General features: G+C 30.6%; 1 long non-coding RNA gene across 1 annotated transcript; it reads right to left on the bottom strand.

Annotated features, from left to right (window-relative positions):
* Positions 1-1,078: 1,078 nt before the first annotated feature.
* LOC117118054 lies at positions 1,079-5,680 on the bottom strand. Its single transcript, XR_004446992.1, has 2 exons — positions 5,302-5,680; positions 1,079-2,095 (listed from the first exon to the last, which is right to left on the bottom strand). It is a non-coding gene; the product is annotated as an uncharacterized LOC117118054 (long non-coding RNA).
* Between the last annotated feature and the right edge of the window lie 777 nt (positions 5,681-6,457).

The following is a 6,457-nucleotide window of genomic DNA, read 5'->3' as shown; positions in this document are numbered from 1 at the left end:
AAGGAAGGAGAAACGTCAGAGCATGAAGCTCCAAGGAATCTGTTCGTATTCTAAAACGGTATTCTAATAAATTTTATTCAAAATCCCCTGTATGCTCCATGTGGGGTGGGCACCAATGCTATCCCCTATGCTCCATGTGTGGTGGGCACCAATGCTGTAGTCAGCTATTGGGGCAGTTGGGACAGTTCCACACATTTTTTTAATGGGACCACAAAGAATGGGTCCACATTTTTAAAAATGGGTCCAAATTATCTAATTTTATGCATAAAATGGCTGCACTTTTTGAAAATAGGTAATTCACTGTCGACGACCCTTTCGCCAGCCTAGTCAGGTTCAAATCCAATGTTCTGAAGCAAAAATACATAACGCCATAATAGAAATTAGATCAAACAATAAAGGAATGAAATAGATTAATCAGTCAACCAAGGTATCTATCTATATATCAATGAATATATCCATCAATCAATAATCAATTTATCTATTAATTAATCGCAAGTTGGATGGGCGAGAGGTTAAGGCAGGGCGCCGCAACCTACATCCATAATATTAGCGCTGATTCCAAGGGAATGGTTCTTGTGGTGGAACAAATCTTCTCGTAAATCGTGGGCGCACAATTTGGCCAGTCCATATTTCGAGACGAGTAGGGTTACCCCGGAGTACTGGTCCATACAGCCTCTGTTTTTGACAGATGAGAGTAGCTGTTACCGGTTTATTGGGTAGCTCAGACATGAAGATAACCCTTAGAAAGCAAGTTACATCACGACTTTGATATACTGTCGTACGAACTCTTCTGTGCATTATTTTCAACTTGCTGGATCTTGAATGAGATAAAGGCATTGATTGAAGAAAGGCATATGGGAAAAACCCCGGAACAGCAAGTGCAATTAAATGCAATGAACAAAAGAGGAATCATAGCGGGTGTCATAACCACTTGATATCATGTAGTGTTTTGTGTAAGTATGAGACAATTTGTTGATCTTCGTGACATTTAAACACGAAACACCCCAAAGCATTAACTACCAACTCAACAATAAAATGCTTTTATTCTTTATAAATAATACTCAATCTCACCAACAAATAGTTATACATTAATTTTATTTGAAATTTATACTTTTTAATCAATAGCCATACAATCCACAGATAATGTTAGGCAAATAGCATTGAAAGATAATAAAATATTCAGCTCTTAGATTACGTTTAGCTAAGTGACATATAAAGCAAGTACTAGTTTATTCAATATCAAAAAAATGTTAGATAAAAATGTAAAAACCTAGGCTATAAAACTGTTAACACAACATTTCTTTGCATTGAATTATCCTAGACTACAATTGTTACATTTTACATATATTTTAACAATGTGTCTAAATATTCAAAAAGGGCCGCCTGAAAAGTTAAAACTCTTTTAAATCAATACCGTATTCTAAATATAACAAATACTAAAGCAGTACATTAATCCGTGTCAACGTGATCATTAAAGTATGAAACGATTAACTAAAAAAAAAAAACAATAATTAGTCGATTTTGGCAAACAACTCATTAAATTAGGTACTGTAACTTTGTTTTTAGTAAGCTTTTTTTTTTTTTTTTTTTTTTTGCAGATATCATATCTTATAATAATTATTTGACAATCAGCTCAGGTAAAAAATCGCTTTTACTTGTTTGGTAATTAATTTCATAGAACTCAATATTATTAATTTGTTTCTCTGTTGTGGAGTTACTACACAATTATTTTATCATTTTTTTCTCAAATTGTTGATAACAATGTCAAAACATTAAACTAATAACTAATAAATAACATAATCATATATAAGATCGAATTGTACAAAAGTTTCCTCACAATAGTTAAATAAAATTATTATGAGTACAAATCTACAAATTCATATTCATTTTATGACTATACAGCCCATTTTCCATAACAACAGTACTAATATAATAAAGTGATATCGACTCATGCAATATTAGTAAGTTTATAAATTAGACTACCTACATGAAATGAAAAATAAAGGCTATTGATGCTGAAGCCTATTTACCGGTTATGGTTTTGTAGATGTTTTCTTTTTAATTACCCGCACTCTTTCCACTTTCTTGAAGTTCCCTAAAGCAAATAAACAAAACAATACCTTGGTTTATATCTTAATTTCGAAATTGCATTCATCTTTAATGCTCATTATGTCTAGCTATTAGTCTATTAGAAGTAGAGGTTGTAGTTTTGACTGTGCGTGCCCGTATTTAACGTCAACCAAAAGTAATATTATTCATATGTTTGTTATATGTCGATTTTCTATGATACTGACATACGCAATTGAAACTAAGAATTTGTTTATTAGGCATACACTTAAAACAAATATTATCAGTTATGAAGGCCTAAACAGTTTTAATTATTTATTTTTCCATTAATATGGTTAAAATTAATTCACACAAGGTTAGATCAAGTAATGTTTAAGTTTTTTAATGCATGGAGTCCAGGTGGTATGTGCTACCTTGATTATTCATATCAAAGCAATAATTAATTTTTTATTGTGATTTTCAAAGCATTACATACTTTAAAAGCAAATTTAAGTAATATTCGTAAAAAGGCTAGCCATAATTAAAATACAGCATTGAGACGCTTAATTGATACAAAAGATTACGTATATTATCAAACTTTTTTTATTTTGAAAATGCTGTGACAGATTACCAGCTATTTAAATGCATTCTTTTTTAAATTGGAATGTATGGATCACATTTTCAAGAATATGGTATAAATTTTCACTAGAATGTTAATGACACATTATCAAATATATATAAATAAGTAATTTAAAGAATCGCTCAGCCACGTACCATGTATATAATATAGGTATACGAAAATGTTTCCTCAGTTTAATAAATATGTAACTATTCTTTTTTACTGCAAGTTAATTTCTAGATTTTAATTGTATCATGAACGAAGTAAAATAGACCAAACTAGGTATAATGCAAGCTTCTACATTTAAATTTGATTTTACCTACACACCACTTCAAATGTAATAACTGGGCAACCGTGTTGAAAATTAACAATTACTGGACATTAATGACTCATACTTTAGATTTAAAATCCATTGGTCTTATATTTTAAATTTTAGATTTACTTTTCACCTAATTTTATACAGTGCAGCCTCTAATTTGAGACCCTAATAATAAATAATAATAATAATAATAATAATAATAATAATAATAATAATAATAATAATAATAATAAATAATAATAATAATAATAATAACAATAATAATAATAACAATAATTATAAAATATTTAAAATAAAAAAAATCAAATAAATGATCAAAAGCGCTGAGAGTATAACTAGAAAAATATTTTAAAAATTTACAATGCGAACGGGGAATGGTCTAAATAGAGTTAAAGAGATGGGATTTCAGTTTTAAATTATATAAATCAATAGTGGGAGACAGTTTGATAGAGAGTGGCAATTCGTTCCACAGCGCTGAAGCAGCATAGGCGAATGTTCTTTTGCCATTATGTTTTTGTTTTAAATTTTGGGATGACGAGGAGATTTTTGTTTTCAGAGCGACTCGTCGGTTTGGGACATATAAATTAAGAAGGTGAAAAGGATGAGAGGGTTGTTTAGGTTGAAGCACCTTAAAACAAATGATAAGATCTTTAAACTGATACGTTGTCGGAGAGGTAGCCAATGCAGATTTCGAATAATGGGTGTAATGTATAAACGTCTCTTGGTGAAAGAGCACACTCGGGCAGCAGAATATTGAAGTCTCTGTAACCGGTTGATAGAAAAAGAATGTAAACCAACAAATAGAGAATTACAGTAATCAAGGTTTGAAGAAATAAAGGAATGGACAAGTGTTTTAGAAGATATAGCATTTAAGTATTTATGAATCTTTTTAAGATTACGCAAGTAATAATGGGCAGACTGACAAATTGTATTAATCATTTTTTAAATTTTATTTATTTCGGTATAAAATATAAAAATACAAACTGGCAGCAAGAGCTGAAATAGGTTGCATTACAAAAAAGATATATTACAATATTAAAATATTAGAATTTCAATATATAAAATTTACAGAATAAATTCAAAATGGAAACACAATAAAATTAATTAAAATATAATTCATTCATTAAGCTACTTAGAATAATAATTTATCCAACTATACAATTAACTAATTTTTAATTGTCATTACCACTGATACTGTATTAATCATCTTAAATTTCTTTTAAGAATAAATGAGATACGCTGATTAAACGAGAAGAACTTCATCCATAACAAAAACTAAGTTACTAACATATGAGGATGGTTTAATTTCAACTGAGCTGAAAATCAAAGAGGGGAAGGCTGGTTTTAGGGTAATAAATCGTGAAATAAAAACAATTAATTCAGTTTTGGAAGGATTTAATTTAAGCATGTTTGAGAGAGTCAAGTTTTAAAGTCAGATATTCAACTTTAGATTTTGTTGATGATGTCAGAAAGCGGATGGATTAAATGGTAGATAAAAAGCTGGATATCGTCGGCGTACATATGAAAATACAAATTACGGGAACGAATGATATTAGCAACAGGGGAACCAAATGAGAACAATATCAGAGAAACCAAATTGAATAGACAAGCAGTTGAACATAATGGAATGGTCAATTGTGTCGAAAGCAGCTGATAGGTCTAAAAGTAAAAGTACATCAGCCTTATGTAATAAAGAATATCATTTTTCAATTCATTAAGGGCTGTTTCAGCACTATCAGCAGGTTTATATGAAGACTGGTTTACTTCACCAAGGTTATTTTCATTTATGTAAGTATTACTTTGGGAAACAACACATTTTTCAATACATTTTAAAATAAAAGGCAGATTTGATATAGGACGGTAATTGCTAAGAGTACCTTTGTCCATATTAGCCTTCTTGATTAAAGGTCTAAAAGAGGCAGATTTATAGGACTGAGGGAAAAATCCCAAGACCCCTCTAATTCGATATGCATTTTAATAGATTGAAATAATAACCGTCAGTATTTCAACACAAATATGACCCTCTAAGTGGTGACCGAGCCCCCGACCACCCTACATTTTCAAGTCCCAAAGTTGTTTTTGCATTGTCAATCTTGGTTTAGGGTAGTATTTTTTTCAGGTCTGTGGTTGGCCACGTATGGGGAAGTAGTCGAATTGTATCAAGTACAAAGTTGAATATTGACAAATTATTTTTAAGAGGTATATCAATATGGACTGCAATATTGGTGTGCTGAGGATGTATACTATATCGTCTTTCATTAAATTACAGGAGTATATTTTATTATGTAATGATAAGGCAAAAAAGTATTTAACTCACGTCATTGGTTGAAATTTAACTTGTTTCTTTTTCTTGCTACATCCACAATAGATGAGAACAATAGAAATGGTGAGAATAAACACGCCAAGCACCGAAAGACCAACAATAAGAGGTAAGGAAGTAGAATCTGCAAGTGTAAATGAATCCATGATTACTGATTGACTTACTTCCTTTATATGATTAAATTATTGACTAAATTATAATGATGTATAACACACAGATATGCTGATCTATCCCCCGCCATATTATACACTGAGGAAGGACTACATTGTTGTCGAAATTTCTGATTCTGGCTTATAAATTCTGACAATCCAGGATTTGTCTCTCTTGATGATTCTTCTTCTTTAACATTGAACGCCTTACAGCATTACCACCGAAACAAGAAGTTAAATAGTATATATATATTTATATAGTTGACTCAGGTTCCACGTACCCCGAGAGATAAATATCCTGCTTTTTGGCTTAAAGCCCGATTCAAACTCGGCTATCGTCGAATAATAATAATAATAATAATAATAATAATAACAATAACAATAACAATAACAATAACAATAATAATAATAATAATAATAATAATAATAATAATAATAATAATAATAATAATAATAATAATAATAATAATAATAATCTTTCAAAATTTCTAATTTTCTAGAAGTGAAGGACCCCGTTCCCGAGGTGTTCCGTGCTCGTGTTGTATACAAATTTACTTGTGTGGGATGTAATTCCACGTTTATTGGAGAAACCAATAGAAGACTTTCAACACGAGTTCAAGAACTTTTCAGGGACGGGAATTCTCATATTTTTCAACATCTGAAGAACGCTGTCGGGATCTTGCTAATGAGAGATTTTTCACTGTTCTTGACTCTGCAGATTCAGCTTATAAACTCAAAATTAAGGAAGCTTTGCATATTACCTGGAACAATCCATCCCTTAATAAGCAAATTTACGACTTGAATATCACGCTCGCTGTTTGATTCTTATGTACTAATTTACATAACAATTCGCAGTGACGGGTAGTTGGCTACGTTTTGTGGTTTGCTTCATTAGTCGTTTTTCTATTTGCTAATCTGCTTATTTACATCAGGGGCGGATTTAGGGGTGGAGGGGAAAGAAAAAAGAAAAAGAAAAAAAGAAAAAGAGAGAGAAAAAGAAAAAA

The sequence above is a fragment of the Anneissia japonica genome, unplaced genomic scaffold, assembly GCF_011630105.1.
Source record: "Anneissia japonica isolate Jap-2015-1 unplaced genomic scaffold, ASM1163010v1 scaffold287844_len763494_cov143, whole genome shotgun sequence".
In the NCBI taxonomy this organism is placed as follows: Eukaryota; Metazoa; Echinodermata; class Crinoidea; order Comatulida; family Comatulidae; genus Anneissia; species Anneissia japonica.
The sequence above is the reverse complement of the archived record's forward strand: the minus strand, read 5'-3'. Positions and strand labels throughout refer to the sequence as shown.